The sequence below is a fragment of the Bos grunniens genome, chromosome 25 (genome assembly GCF_055505025.1).
Source record: "Bos grunniens cultivar Pamir isolate PY7600 chromosome 25, Bosgru_T2T1.0, whole genome shotgun sequence".
Taxonomy (NCBI): domain Eukaryota; kingdom Metazoa; phylum Chordata; class Mammalia; order Artiodactyla; family Bovidae; genus Bos; species Bos grunniens.
In genome coordinates this window covers 22,531,365-22,547,571 of record NC_141189.1, presented here as the reverse complement: position 1 = coordinate 22,547,571, position 16,207 = coordinate 22,531,365, and the positions used below count along the sequence as shown (strand labels likewise).

The window sequence follows — 16,207 nt, the reverse complement described above, 5'->3', positions numbered from 1 at the left end:
ATTCTTCCTGCTCAGCAGTCCCCAATGGGCTGGGTCATGGTTGGTGTTCACTGCATATTTGTTGAATATGTAGGTGAAAGTACTTTCCCCCTCACATCAGACTGAACTCAGTAGGACCTCTGGTCAGGCAAGTGTTGGTAAACTTCAGCTCCAAGGGAGCTGAGGAGATGTGATAAGAATCTACTCATTTAACAAAAAAGCATATTGAGAATTCACTTTTTGCCAGCCCCTGTGCTAGTCATGATGGAGGCAGAACACACACAGCCCTGTCCTCATGCAGGCCACATTGTGCTGGGAGCTAGAAGAGGCACATAATAGACACATGCAGACAGTGATCAGATAGTGATCAATACAATGGAAAGAAGTCAGTCTGGTGGTGGTGGGGGTGAGGGCAGAGAACAAGCTTTAGGTAAAAATCAAGTGATCATGGAAAAGATAGTGATTGAGCAGAGACTGGAAGGCGGTATGGGGCGGCATGCGTATACCTAAACTTATACCTGTATTTCCATCTATATTCACATTGGCATCCATATCTACATTGATGTCATCATCTCTGTCTGTATCCAGTCTGGGTAGCAAAGAGGAGCAAGTGTGAAGTCCCAGAGGCAGGACTGAAGCTCCGGGTGTCTGAGGACCAGCAGGTGGCATGGTGGGTGGGGAGAGGCAGGAGATGAGGCTGGAGAGATGACGGGCCAGATCAGGCAAGGCCTCGGGGGCATCACTGGGCTTAGTCTCCTGATTCTGAATGAACGGAAAGTGGAAGGAGGTTGAACCCCGTGGGATCTTTGCCCTTTTGCCGTGACACAAGGGGAACTCAGAAAAAGTGGTTGTGGCTCCAGAACTCCTGTGGGTTCTGTCTTGCCTCCTTTACATATTGTCCACTCCCTGTAGTTCTCATCCTGTTGCTTCCTTGTAAAGGAGTCTTTGCATCAGTTCAGTTTGGTGAGCATTATCTTAATCTTAGAAGATTTAACTCAGGATTTTGTTTCCAAGCCTCTTGCTGTGTCCTTGGTGTGGGGAGAGACCTGACCCTTCCCTCCCGCCCCATGCTGATGACCCCTGAGAGCACATCTCCTTCTCCCCACACAGCCAGGTGAGCGGTCAGCCGCAGGAGTCTCTCTGCATCACTGTAGGTGATGTATCAGGACCCTCTTGACTTATATGCCTTCTGAGAGCTGGAAAACGTTCTGGATTCAGGCCTGGCTGGATCCAGGAGCTGTGACAACATCCCCGGGAGTGGGCTTCCCTCTTGCTATCTTCTGACTCTGCCTTTAAGCCTGGCTTCTTTCCTAGGCAGGCTCCCCTTTCACAGTGGCCACCATCAGCATTTAGACTCATAGCCTAACATGTTAGCATTATTGAGAGAGAGAGACTTTGGTCTTTCCTGGTCACGCCAGTGGAAGTCCCTGGATTTACTTTAATCAAACCTACCTGAGGCAGGTGACATCGCTGAGCTGACCCCTGTGGCCGAGATGGTGAAGTACACCAACTGGCCAAGGCTAGGTCAGGAGGTGACCCCAAACCCTACCCCAGATCACAGTGACCAAACAGCAGAGGGCTGATTCCAGGAGAGTTCAGTTACCAAACCATGGCAGGCAGAATGCTAAGCTGGCCCCAAACTCCCTGGAGTGCATGCCCCATGTAACCTCCTCCCCATAAGTGCAGGCAGAACCTGTGCGTGTGGGGAGATGTCACTCCCATGACTGGGATGCTGATCGACTAACTTTGAGTTCCTCAAAAGGGAGGTCAACTGGGTGGAACTGATTTGATCAGGTGCGCCCTTGAAAGGAACCAGGCCCTTGCTGATGACAGAGCTGTTCAGAATGTGAGAACATGTGGGGAGACCACAAGGCAAGGACCCAGGGTGCACTTAAGAAGGTGAGAGAGGGCCCTGGCTGATGACCAGCAGGAAAACAGAGACCTCGGTCGTACGACCAGAAGGAATGAAGTCTGCGAAAACCAGCCATTCTGGAGGAGGACCTCAGCCCCAGACAAGACCCCAGCCCCAGCTGCACCATGATTTCAGCCCAGTGAGATTCTGAGCAGAGAATTCAGCTGCACCTTTTGACCTATAGAACTGTGAGATAATAAATGTGTGTCATTTAAGCCACTCCGTTTCTGTCAATTTCTTCTGTAGCAATGGAATACCAAGACACAGAATAAGGGGAAATGAAGGCAGGGGAGGCAAAGTGACTGAGGTGTCTGAGGAGCTGAAAGCCGAGTGGTCAGCTCTGGTTGAAATAGACCAGCTCTGGAATTTAAGCTTAGCCTGGAAACATATCCTTGAGCATGAACACCCCCTACCGCCCTCCCCCCGCCATTCTACCTCTTTTGCTTCTTGGCAGGAGGGAGGCCTGGTGTGTGTGTTTATTTTCTGCATTTGTCATTGACAGTGACTGAGCATCATTTGGGCTTCCTTGGTGGCTCAGCTGGTAAAGAATCCTGCTGCAATGTGGGAGAACTGGGTTTGATCCCTGGGCTGGGAAGATCCCCTGGAGAAGGGAAAGACTACCCACTCCAGTATCCTGGCCTGGAGAATTCCATGGCCTATATAGTCCATGGGGTTGCAAAGAGTGAGACCCGACTGAGCGACTTTCACTTAGCCTCATTTCCTCCTTTTCCACGATACTATGAATTTCCTTTGAGAACATTCCTTTAGGACTTTCACTCACATGGATTAGGTGGGATCAATACTGCCTTCACTTCCAGTGCTGGGCTCTGATGCACTGAAACCAATCAGCATATCCCATTCCCCAGATCACAGTAATTGATTGAGGGATGGGCCAGTGAGAGCCAGGTCTGGGATTTTTATTCAACTCTTAGAAGAGTGAGGGAGAAGGAGAGGGAGAAAGCAAGGGGGATGTTCTTTTGTTCTGGACTCAAGCTGTTCAGCCATCTTGAAATTGTGAGAAGAGAGGTTGTATGAAGGAATGGAATTGAGAAATGGAATAAGAATAGAGTTGAGAGAGGATGTGAGAAACAACAAACAAAAACTTTTTTTAAAAAAGAGTGATGACGTAAGAAAACCCAGGTTCTGGTAGAATTTTCTGGAGCCTGGATCAAACCATACCTGCACATCTGTCTTTGGACCATTCAGTTACAAGAACAAAATTGGGTTGGATTTTTTGATGCTTCCAATTGGTTTGAATAGCTTCTCTGTTCTTTCTTTTTCTTGATTTCCAAATGTCTGCAAATTGTTTTTTTATTATGGGTATAGCAGATCACAAGGTGTCATTTCCTCTATAACAAATTGTTTATGGGTATCTTGGCTTCACAGGGCCCCTAACAGCTTTGTTTTACTCTGAATTAGGCTCAGATGCACCTGAATGTCTGTTGGGTTTATAGGGGCCCTGTTTTTGAAAACTATTCTTTACATAGATGACAAAGTAATGATTTAATGTTCAAGGTTTTTGCCTTGAGCCCTGGTCTTGTTCTGGAGGTGACACTCATCTGAGGTGGGAGATTTGCTCCTCTCACCCTCCAGGGACCTTCCTTGTTGGGAATTTGGCCTCAGGTGGCTGAGTCATATCCGGCTGACTCCAAATACCAGTCTAGATCTGCTTGTCCAATGGGGTAGTGCCTCCTGTCCCCCGAAGGCAGCCAGTACCACCTCCTGCTTTTCTTCCTCCTGATTTAGCATCAAGCACGGCACGAATTCTGGGTACAGAAGAGGGGCTTTTAGTTCTCCCATGCAGCCTGCTCTTAGCAAGTCTGATTTTCTAACTGGCATCCAGCTGCATCTCGTATGATTTCCTATAAAGGCCTCCCTGGTCTTTACACAGGGGGGCTTTTCCCTTTGTTTGTATAGTCCACGACTGTCTCCGTAGTCAAACACCCCCGCCAGTCTTGTCAAGTACTGGGCTGTAGCAATGAAAGAATGGAGCTTAAGAGGCAAGGCTGCTCATTGGATCCCTGGGAACATGATATTATGGTTCTTTACTCCCCGACGCTCCCCAAGGACTGACACTCTTACAGCATCCAGAAGCAGGCTCAAAGCCCTGCTCTTGCCTGTCCTACACTTACCAACAAGGCCTCCAGTTCAGTCTGGCTTTATTTTAAAAGCTACCTTGTGTTTCTCCATGTTGGTTGGAATACCAGCTGTGGAGAGCCTTCTGATGTCTGCTCCTTCCCAGGAGAATTACTTTGACTTCTGCACTTTTTAGAAGCTCAGAACAAGCTGCCTGGTGTTTTGTTTGGATATTTTTCTGCTCATACCTCCAGATCCACCTTCCACTCTTATCAGTTCCCCTCTGTCCCAGATCCTGGGTAGGCTCCACTGTCTCTGGTTTCCACCTGGGTTGGGCAGTGGGGCGTGGCAGACGATTGGAGTGTCCTGACTCCCATTCTGTCAGCCTGAGGGTCCCATCCTCCTTGAAGGCCATGGTTCTTTTGGGGGACTCTTTCATACAGCTGCAACTCTCTCTGGATTCCAGAAGCCTCTCTCTCCATTCCCCTTTAAGCCCGGTGGTAAGAGCTTGCCACTGTTGACAATTCCAGGGTAATTTACATCTCGTATTTTCTCTTAACCCTGCCTGCAACTCTGCAATCTTCCCTTCATTGAACTCTCTTCAAGTACCCCATTTGAGTGTGCTATGCCTTTCCTTCCAGGACCAGACTGATCCGTTTAGAACATCCAGTGTCAAAAAATGCACTCTCCAAAGGCTGCAAAGGGAGTCCCAAAGAAGTTTCTCCAATCTCCCTTTGATTGGGGCGGCTGTCCACCTCCAGTAGGGATGAATCAGGTCAGTTAATGCTGCCCTACTTTATCTGATCAAATTTGTTACTGATGTCATGAAGATGCATCCTTCTTACATTTGACTCAGGAATAGCTAGCTGGACACTGCATCTGTTGTTAATGACCCTGGATACAATTTTCAAATTAATCTGGGGTCAGCTGAATCTATCCAGCCTGTGAGGAGCCCCCGAGTTTCATGACCAGGGAAAAACCAAAGCCCTATCTGGGTTTCTGTGAATTCCTGGTGAAGCAATGCCTCTGGGGTCCTCCTAAAAAGACTAAAATGTGCTCAGTGGTGTCCGACTCTTTGTGACCGCACGGACTGTAGCCCACCTGGCTCCTCTGTCCATGGGATTTCCCAGCAAGAATACCAGAGTGGGCTGCCATTTCCTCCTCCAAGGGATCTTTCTGACGCAGGGATTGAACCTGTGTGTCTCCCTCACAGGCAAGCGGATTCTTTACGACTGCAGCACCTGCGAAGCCCAGGATCCTCCCACGTGTATACTATTGATGCGTTCATTGCCTCGGGTGTGAAATATCTCAGACAACCCATTCACATAAGGCGCTGGTGGGTAACTGTGGTGGGCGGCTTCTAAGATAGCCCCCAACGACCCCTGCCTCTTGGTATTCACATCTCTGTGTAATCCCCTTCCCTGAGTGTGGGTTGGGTCCACTGACTTGTTTTAATCAGTAGAATGTAGCGATATGTTGCCCTTGAGATAAAGTTACAAAAAACTGGGATTTCCTTCTTTCTGACATGCTCCCTCTTGCTCACTCTGATAAATCAAGCCACCACCTTGTAAGTTCCCCTAGGGAGAGGACCACATGGCAGGGATCTGAGGGCAGCCTCTGCCAACAGCTCACGAGGAATTGAATTCTGCCAACAACCATGTGAGTGAGTTCCCTAGTCTGCTGCTGCTGCTGCTGCTAAGTTGCTTCAGTCGTGTCCGACTCTGTGCGACCCCATAGACAGCAGCCCACCAGGCTCCCTCGTCTCTGGGATTCTCCAGGCAAGAACACTGGAGTGGGTTGCCATTGCCTTCTCCAATGCATGAAAGTGAAAAGTGAAAGTGAAGTCGCTCAGTCGTGTCTGACTCTTAGCGACCCCATGGACTGCAGCCCACCAGGATCCTCCATCCTTGGGATTCTCCAGGCAAGAGTACTGGAGTGGGGTGCCATTGCCTTCTCTTTCCCTAGTCTAGCCTTAGGATAAAACCTGGCTGAGACCTTTATTGCAACATGTGAGAGACCCTGAAGCAGAGGGCCCCATTAATCCAGGTTCAAATTCCTGACCCACATAAACCGTGAGATAGTAAATATGTGTTGTCTTAAGCTGCTAAGATTTGGGATGATTTGTTACACAGTGATATACATCTAGCACAGCTGCTGTTCAGTTGCTCAGTTGTGTCTGACTCTTTGAGACACCACGAACTGTAGCAGCCAGGCTTTCCTGTCCTTTGCTATCTCCTGGAGTTTGAAGAAACCATGTTTATTGAGTCAGTGATACTATCTAATCATCTCATCCTCTGCCTCTTCTCCTTTTGCCTTTAATCTTTGCCAGCATCAGGGTCGTTTCTAATGAGTCGGCTCTTCACATCAGGTGGCTGAAGTATTGAAGCCTCAGCTTCAGCATCAGTCCTTCCAATGAATATTCAGGGTTGATTTCCTTTAGGACTGATTGGTTTGATCTCTTTGCAGTCCAAGGGCCTCTCAAAAGTCTTCTCCAGCATCTAACACAGTAATCTAATCTAAACATCTAGCACAGTGAACTTTACTGATGATTTCAGTGGAGAGGCCAAAGTGGGACTTGCATTGCACAGCAAATAATGGAGCGGTCCAGCAGGCATTTTCCTGCATCCTCAGCCCCGTCAGTGATGAAGGATCCTCTGTCTTGCTCTCCCTTGATATCACTCTTCAGCTTGGCAGTGCCTAGCTTGATTGGAGAAGGCAATGGCACTCCACTCCGGTACTGTTGCCTGGAGAATCACATGGACAGAGGAGCCTGGGAGGCTGCAGTCCATGGGGTGGCTAAGAGTTGGACACGACTGAGCGACTTCACTTTCACTTTTCACTTTCATGCATTGGAGAAGGAAATGGCAACCCACTCCAGTACTCTTGCCTGGAGAATCCCAGGGACGGGGGAGCCTGGTGGGCTGCCGTCTATGGGGTCTCGCAGAGTCAGACAGGACTGAAGCGACTTAGCAGCAGCAGCTTCATTGACTTCAGGTTTCAGTTCTTTCTCTATTTTTCAGAGAATTTTACTGCTTACTAACTTCTACTCCCTAACTTGTTGACAAATTCCCCCAAGTTTCCAGCAGAACAATGTCCCCTCTGTCAACACAGCCCACCTTTCTCGGGGAGCGGTGTGGGTTATAGATCTAAAAGATATCTGTTACATAAGTCTCTTAGCTTTTTTTTTTTTTTTGCATATATTGCTATTCAAGAGCTTAAAGCTATTGAAAAATGCACAAACAATATTTCCATTTAACGGAGAAAATGCCTGTATGACATTGTTTGAGTCAAGTTCTCATGTGGCATGTGAAGGAGAAGTACATGCTGCTGGAGAAAAGCCTTTTAAATCCTATGCTTTTCAACATTTCACCTTGTATGTTAGACATGAATATTGCAACAGAAAAATAGTTGGTACCATTGTTGGAAAAATATGGGCTAGAAAAGAATTCCAGAACACACACTCTTTGAACTTGAGATGGTTTTAGAGACTGTGTACTAAGTTGCTTCAGTCGTGTCTGACTCTTTGTGATCCCATAGACTGTAGCCCTCCAGGCTCCTCTGTCCATGGGATTCTCCAGGCAAGAATATTGGAGTGGATTGCCATGCCCTCCTCCAGGGGATCTTCCGGACCCAGGAATCGAACCTGTGTCTCTTATGTCCTGCATTGGCAGGAGGGTTCTTTACTGCGAAGGCTGTGAGATTGTTATAGTGAAACTGTAGATTTCCTGTTTTGCACTTTTTGATTTGGTTGGTTCATGTAGGCAAACCCTGGGTGAGCTAAGACCTTGCTAAATACCTAACATATACTCAAGCCAGAAAGATAAATGTAGGTGTTTACATCAATGTTTTAAACATGTGATCCAATATATTGGCAAAAATGCAGTGAAGGAATAGTTGTAATGATTAAAAAAAGAAAAAGATACAGGGAAAACTTCAGGAGCAAACTATAAAAAAATACATCAGCACATGGCCATTTCTGACTTTTTAAAGTGTGAGGCACTGACAGATCTCACCTGGATCCCTGTGAGAACTTCCCAGCTTTTCTTCTTGTCTCAGACTTGCCCCTTTGGGGTTTATTTTCAACACAACAATCAGAATGATCCTTTGGAAAAGTAAGTCCGAGCATTGTTCATACTGGATCTGTTTCATACTGGAGAAACAACCAAATGTCCATCCACTGATAAGTGGATAAATGAAGCATCATATACCCATCCAGAGGAATGGAGCACGGATACATTCGGCATTATGGATAAACCTTGAAAACATTAGGTTAAGTGAAAGCCATCAGTCACAAATGGCCACCTATTGTATAAGCCCATTTACAGCCAGCAACACATCATAGTGTTTCCAAAGGTAGACAGCCTGATGGGGCCAAAGAAGGATGTTGTTTCAGGGATGTAGGGGAAAAAAAAGTAAGTCAGATCACGACATTTCTCTGCTGAAAACCTTCCAGTGTCTTTCCACATAAGTAAAAACTAAGTTTCTTAGCTTTGTCTACAAGGCACATGCTCTCTCCCACCCCTGATTTCTTAACTCTGTCTACAAGGCACACGCTGTCTCCCACCCCGACTTGTCCGAGCTCCCCATCCTTTCTCCTGCCACTTCAGTTCCCTCCTGGTCCCTGCAGTCCCCAGACCTGCGCTGGCTGTTCTGCCTGGAAGGAGCTTACACCACTGCCTCCATGCTTGTGTACTCGCTTCTTTTAGGTCTTTGCTCAAATGTCACCACTTGGCTACCTCCCTGACCAGCTCCTATAAAAACATACTGTTGGACTTCCCTGGTGGTATAATGGATAAGAATCTGCCTGACAATGCATGGGACATGGGTTCGATCCCTGGTCAGGGAAGATTCCATCTACCTCGGGGCAACTAAGCTTGTGTACCACAACTACTGAAGCCTGCGTGTCCTAGAGCCCATGCTCCACAACAAGAGTGTGTGTGTGTGCACTCTTAGTCATGTCCGACTCTTTGCAACTACATGGACTGTAGCCCACCCAGCTCCTCTGTGAATTTTCCAGGCAAGAATACTGGAGTGAGTTGCCATTTCCTTCTCCAGGAGATCTTCCCACCCAGGGATTGAACCTGCATCGCTTGCGTCTTCTGCATTGGCAGGGAGATTCTTTACCAGTTGAGTCACAGGGGAAATCCAACCAGAGAAGCCACCACAATGAGAAGTTTACTCACTGCAGCTACTGAAGCCTGTGTGCTTAGAGCCTGTGCTCTGCAACAAGAGAAGCTACCACGATGAGAAGGTCGAGCACTCAACTAGAGAGTAGCCCCACTCACTGCAACTCGAGAAAGCCCATGCACAGCAGCAAAGACCCAGAGCAGCCAAAAATAAAATAAAAAGCACACTGCTTTTCATTTCATTCATCAGGGTCTTTTCTAATGAGTCAGTTCTTTGCATCAGGGGGCCAAAATATTGGAGCTTCAGCTTCAGCATCAGTCCTTCCAATGAATATTCAGGACTGATTTCCTTTAGGACTGACTGATCTCCAAGAGATCAGTCTTGACTGAGTCCAAGAGAGTCTCAAGAGTCTTCTCCAACACCACAGTTCAAAAGTATCAGTTCTTTGGTGCTCAACCTACTTTACGGTCCAATTCTCACATCTATACATGACTTTTGGAAAAACCATAGCTTTGACTATACAAATCTTTGTCTGCAAAGTAATATCTCTGCTTTTTAATATGCTGTCTAGATTGATCATAGCTTTTCTTCCAAGGAGAATGTGTCTTTTAATTTCATGATGCAGTCACCATCTGCAGTGATTTTGGAGCCCAAGAAAATAGTCTGTCACTGTTTCAACTGTTTCCCCATCTATTTGCCATGAAGTGATGGGAATGGATGCCATGATCTTCGGTTTTTGAATGTTGAATTTTAAGCCAGCTTTTTCACGTTCTTCTTTCACCTTCATCAAGAGGCTCTTTAGTTCCTCTTTGCTTTCTGCCATTAGAGTGGTGTCATCTGCATATCTGAGGTTATTGATATTTCTCCTGGCAATCTTGATTCCAACTTGTGCTTCATCTAACCTGGCATTTCTCATGATGTACTTTGCATATAAGTTAAATAAGCAGGGTGACAATATACAGCCTTGACGCATTCTTTTCCCAATATGGAACCAGTCTATTGTTCCATATCTGGTTCTAACTGTTGCTTCTTGACTTGTATACAAGTTTCTCAGGAGACAGGTAAGGTGGTCTGGTATTTCCATCTCTTTAAGAATTTTCCATAGTTTTTTTGTGATTCACACAGTCAAAGGCTTTAGCTAGTCAATGAAGTAGAAGTAGATGTTTATCTGGAATTCTCTTGCTTTTTCTATGATCCAGTGGATGCTGGCAGTTTGATCTTTGGTTCCTCTGCCTTTTCTAAATCCAGCTCGAACATCTGGGAGTTCTCTGTTCACGCACTGCTGAAGCCTAGCTTGGAGAATTTTGCACACCTTAAAGACTTTTTTATTTGTCACTTATTTGTATACCCTAATAAAGTTGGAAAAAATATTATACAAAAAAGGAACAGAAAAAGAGAGGCTGACCAGGTGACATCTGAGGAGTTCTATTTGAAAGCCTGCTGGTTTTCTGTATTGACAGCATTTTAAACTTTTAAACTTCATATTGGAGTCTAGCTGCTTAATAATGTTGGGATAGTTTCAGGGGGACAGAAAAGGGACTCAGCCATACATACACATATATCCATTCTCCCCAAACTCCATTCCCAACCAGGCTGACACATAACATTGAGCAGAATTCCCTGTGCTGTATAGTAGGTCCTTATTAATTATCCATTTTAAGTATGGCAGTGTGTATTGACAGCATCTTGATGTATATGGGCCATGCCTCCTGATCAGAAAGGCTCTCACAAAACTCTAGAACATAATGATCTATTTATTTGAGATCCTCCAGCAGCCCCTGAGGTGTATTCCCAATGTGCCCTGTCTCCTACATTTTAAATGAAAGCTATCGCAAACATTCCCCCTAACTTTGTTGGCAATCTGTCCAGCCATTTTCACATGATCCTATAAGACAGAAACTTAATTTTAAATTTTCATATACCGAGGTTCTTCGGTTTATTCATCTGGGCACCACTTTGTGCATTCATCTGTAACGTGATTTTCTTCACCTCTGAAATTGTACTGTGTGCTTTACTCTATATGTCTGTACATGACAAAGGCCGAGCATTCCAGGAAACATCTGTACTTGAACTTCTAGGTTAAATAAGAATCAGAAAGAATGGGTCTTGGAATATATGAAACTGTAAGCTAAAAGTTTAAAATAAAGGTGAAGGGGGATTTCCCTGGGGGGTCCAATGGTTAGGATTCTGTGCTTCCTTTGTAGGGGGTGTGAGTTCGAGCCCTGGTTGGGGAACTAAAATCCCACATGCTGCACAGCCTAAAGAAATTAAGTGAACTGTTAAAAAGAAAAATGAAGGTGAAGTCTGAGAGACAATAGCAGGGAAGGGTTGGATCTGGGGAGGGCTGTGGACAAAAGCCTGGTTCTCCCCACAAGAGTGCATGCATCACCTGGGGCAGTGCGTGGAGTCCAGGGCCACAGCTGGCATCGGCATTTCCTTTAGATGAGTTATAAGGAGGTACCACTTCTATACAGGTAGATTAAAAGAAGTTCCTCCCCTGGGTAGAGTGGACCAGTTACTGCAAGGCATCCCTTCCTTTGGCTGAAGCCCTCTGGACCCGGCCAGATGGCTTACCTAGTGATCCGAGGGAGGGCTTGATTTCTGACCTCATTCATTACCTTGGTCAGATGCTTTGTGAAGTGCACGCACAGCCCAACTGTGCTTGAAGGCCCTGAGGGTGCTTGCTATTCTTCCTTATTACAAAACTCAGCCACTTGGACAGCTCAGAGAAGCATTTTAAAATCTAAATGAAGTTAAGGTAAATTTGTGTATAAGTTATAAAGAATGCCATCCGGGCGAACGAGGTTAGATGGAACCCTGTACAATCTACCTGAATCAGGGTCCAGAAGCTTTACTTGAATTTTCTTTTCTTAGAGAAAGAATTAAATTGTTTATCTGATGGAACCAGGGCTTGTGTGATATTTCAGCAGAATTTGAATGTATATGTGCATATTCTAAGGCCGATTTGGAAATTAACACTTGAATACTGTGTATGTAAGAGGGGCCCACTTGGTTTTAAATAGTCTCTTTCATTCTTTTTAGTTTATTGGTAACGATGAGTTGATTTATCCCTAAATACTTCAAAGCTTTTTCTGTTTTAGCTCTGGGAATAATGTTTTTCTTCTTTTCAAAGATGTAATATTTCTGCTAACAGTACAGAAAGATAGCAAAGATAAGAACCTTCAGGGTTCTTTGAAGACAAAATGTTATTCTGAATTGGACATTCATTAGAGTGAAGGGATAAGTCTCTAAATCTTTATGATTTGGGGTTTGTTTGTTTAATGCATTTCTTTGCTTAAACTTCAGGTGCATGCATGATAATTTTAGAGAGCAGAGAGAGGAGCAAATGCTATTTGATTTATGAATCTTTTCAAAAGCATTCAAAATTTATCTCGAGTTTGGTTAAGTTTATTTTTCATAATCTTGGTTGAAAGCAAGAGTGATTGCTCTCCTCACTCCACATCTCAAAAGGTGGGGTGTTTTTTACTTACAAGTTCTTTGACATTAGAGGAGGGGCCAGAAGGGTTAGAAATGAAGGTGGGGGTGGGGAGACACATCCTAATTACCATGGGAGCAGAAAACTGCATGGAAAAGACACTGGTTTAGGATAAGGATTGTTGATTTCAGTTCAGTTCAGTCGCTCAGTCATGTCCGACTCTGCTCACCAGGCTTCCCTATCCATCACAAACTTCTGGAGCTTGCTCAAACTCATGTCCATTGAGTCGGTGATGCCATCCAACCATCTCATCCTCTGACTTCACCTTCTCCTACTGCCTTCAATCTTTCCCAGCATCAGGGTCTTTTCCAATGAGTCAGTTCTTCACATCAGGAAGATGTGAAGTATTGCAGCTTTAGCTTCAGATCGGTCCTTCCAATGAATATTCAGGACTGATTTCCTTTAGGATGAACTGGTTTGGTCTCCTTGCAGTCCAAGGGACTCTCAAGAGTCTTCTCCAACACCACTGTTCAAAAGCATCAATTCTTTGGTGCTCAGCTTTGTTTATGGTCCAACTCTCACATCCATACACGACTATTGGAAAAACCATAGCTTTAACTAGACGGACCTTTGTCGGCAAAGTAATGTCTCTGCTTTTTAATATGCTATCTAGATTGTTCATAGCTTTTCTTCTAAGGAGCAAGCGTCTTTTAACTTCATGGCTTCAGTCACCATCTTCAGTGATTTTGGAGCCCAAGGAAATAAAGTCTGTCACTATTTCTGTTGTTTCCCCATCTATTTGCCATGAAGTGATGGGAATGGATGCCATGATCTTCATTTTTTGAATGTTGAACTTTAAGCCAGCTTTTTTATGGTCCTCTTTCACCTTCATCAAGAGGCTCTTTAGTTCCTCTTTGCTTTCTGCCATAAGGGTAGTGTTATCTGCATATCTGAGGCTATTGATATTTCTCCTGGAAATCTTGATTCCAACTTGTGCTTCATCCAGCCTGGCATTTCTCATGATGTACTCTGCATATAAGTTAAATAAGCAGGGTAACAATATAAAGCCTTTATGTACACCTTTCCCAATTTGGAACCAGTCTGTTGTGCCATGTCCAGTTCTAACTGTTGCTTCTTGACCTACAATACAGATTTATGAGGAGGCAGGTAAGATGGTATTCCCTTTTCTAATCCAGCTTGAACATCTGGAAGTTCTCGGTTCACATACTGAGAATTGGAGAATAAATAAAATAAATAAAACTGGAGAATTTTAAGCATTACTTTGCTAGTGTGTGAGATGAGTGCAACTGTGCAGGAGTCTGAAGGTTCTTTGGCATTGCCTTTCTCTGGGACTGGAATGAAAACTGGCCTTTTCCAGTCCTGTGGCCACTGCTGAGTCTTCCAAATTTGCTGGTGTATTGAGTGCAGCACTTTCATAGCACCATCTTTTAGGATTTGAAATAGTTCAGCTGGAATTCCATCACCTCCACTAGCTTTGTTTGTAGTGATGCTTCCTAAGACCCACTTGACTTCATATTCCAGGATGTCTGGCTCTAGGTGAGTGATCACACCGTCATGGTTATCTGAGTCATTAAGATCTTTTTTTGTATTGTTCTTTTGTGTATTCTTGGCACCTCTTCTTAATATCTTGTCCTTCTGTTAGGCCCATACCGTTTCTGTCCTTTATTGTGCCCATTAACTATTTGATCTCACTCTTGATTTTATTACAGGAATTAGGATACTGGATGTGCCCAGTGTTAGCTGCTATTATTCTCAGCACCTCAAGTGAACTTTACCAGACACACCTGAGGGCGTTTGTACCAAGGGTTATGGGAGAATAAATTCGTGGTTGATCTTTCTACTTAGTGAACTTTTCAGGATTTAGGCTGAAGAAGGTGGGGAGGGCCCTGGGGCTGGCTGGCTTGTGGAGGGCTCTTGTGTTGGGGTCCTGAAAGCCCCAGGATACAAGATAACCTTTGCCAGCAGACCTGGGGACAACTGCTACCACTCAGAATTTGGGATAAACTTGAAACTCAGACTCTGCCAATGAGGTATTTTTGTTGCTTTGTGTCTGTCTGACTTTCCACGTGACTTCCATCTGCTTTTGCAGCTCTGATGGTCTGTGAAGCATTTTATTCCTCCTCAGAGTGTGTGGAAGTACAATGGCAGAGTGTTTCAAGACTGGATTGCTGTATAATTTTTTAAGCTGCATTTGATCTTTAAAATTATAACCTCTTATTTTAAAACAATGTAAGATGTACAAGGGCTTCCCTGGTGGCTCAGGGGTAAAGAACCCGCCTGCCAATGCAGGAGACACAGATTCAATCCCTGGGGAAGCAAATGGCAACCCACTCCAGTATTCTTGCCTGGGAAATCCCATGGACAGAGGAGCCTGGCAGGCTAGAGTCCTTGGAGTCACATAGAGTTGGACATGACTGAGCGACTAAAACAACAAAGATGTACAAGAGTTATAGATGTCCTGAATATTCATCACCCAGCTTCTCCCAGGGATATTTATATAATCCTATTACATTGTCAAAAACAAGAAATTGACGTTGGCTTAGTACTATTCCAATTGATTTTTAAGCTTTATTGATTAATTACTTAATTGGGGTATTGTCCAGAAGCAGCTACCACAAACTTTGTAATTCTGGGCCCGAGAAGTTGCAACTATGCTCTATGAGAACAGTAAACAGATTATATGTTAGAAATTTCCATGATGACATCCCCTTGTTGTGAGGGGCCTGATGTGATTTTCCTCATCAAAAGGAAGAGAGGACTCTTCCTTGAGTACTCTGTGTGGGCCAGGAGCATATCCAGAATACCTTGTTGGAGGATATTTTATTCTTCATTTGGTTGCGTCAATGCCCTAGCAACCATGATGGGACAAGTCTAGCTAACCTACTTGCCATCAAAAATAATAAAAGATGCATGCATGCATGCTCAGCTGTGTCCGACTCTTTAGGACTGTAGCCAGCCAGGCTCCTCCATCCATGGAAATTCTGAGGCAAGAATACTGGAGTGGGTTGCCATTTCCTCTTCCAGGGATCTTCCTGACCCAGGAATCAAACCGGTGTCTCCTGTCTTCTGCATTGGCAGGTGGATTCTTACAACTTGAGCCACTTGGGAAGCCCCTGTTAAATAGATCATAGAACCTCAAGGATGTGCTGATAATAAAGGAGAGCCCAACTCTTTGCTCAGTGTCCCAGAAAAATATCACCTTGGACATGAACTCTGATAATGGGGGCACTTACGGATTGACGTAAGTCTGAGCAAACTCCGGAAGGTAATGAAGGACAGGGAAGCCTGGTGTGCTGCAGTTCATGGGGTTGCAAAGAGTTGGACATGACTTAGTGAGTGAACAACAACAATGGATTGAGAAGGGGTAACCTCAGTATTGCACAAAAGGAATAGAGAGAGGAATTTTTCTGGCTGTGCCACATGCCAAGTGGGATCTTAGTTCCCCAACCAGGGATCGAACCTGTGTCCCCTGCAGTAGAAGCATGAAGTCCTAACCACTGGACTGCCAGGGAATTCCAAGAGAGGAAATGTGGGTGGAGGTGGGGGCATGGGCAGAGAGAGGACTAAATCTAGCCCACCTGAAGAATAGCAATATTATAGAGGGCAAAGTTGAAGTTATAGGGCAAAAAGGGGATAATCATAAGAAAGCCATTTTT

At 45.0% G+C, this 16,207-nt stretch overlaps 1 long non-coding RNA gene across 1 annotated transcript; it reads left to right on the top strand.

Moving 5' to 3' along the window:
* Positions 1-3,752: 3,752 nt before the first annotated feature.
* LOC147345272 (uncharacterized) lies at positions 3,753-5,617 on the top strand. The gene is made up of 3 exons (XR_015154779.1): positions 3,753-4,498; positions 4,609-4,742; positions 5,181-5,617. It is a non-coding gene; the product is annotated as an uncharacterized LOC147345272 (long non-coding RNA).
* Positions 5,618-16,207: the final 10,590 nt, after the last annotated feature.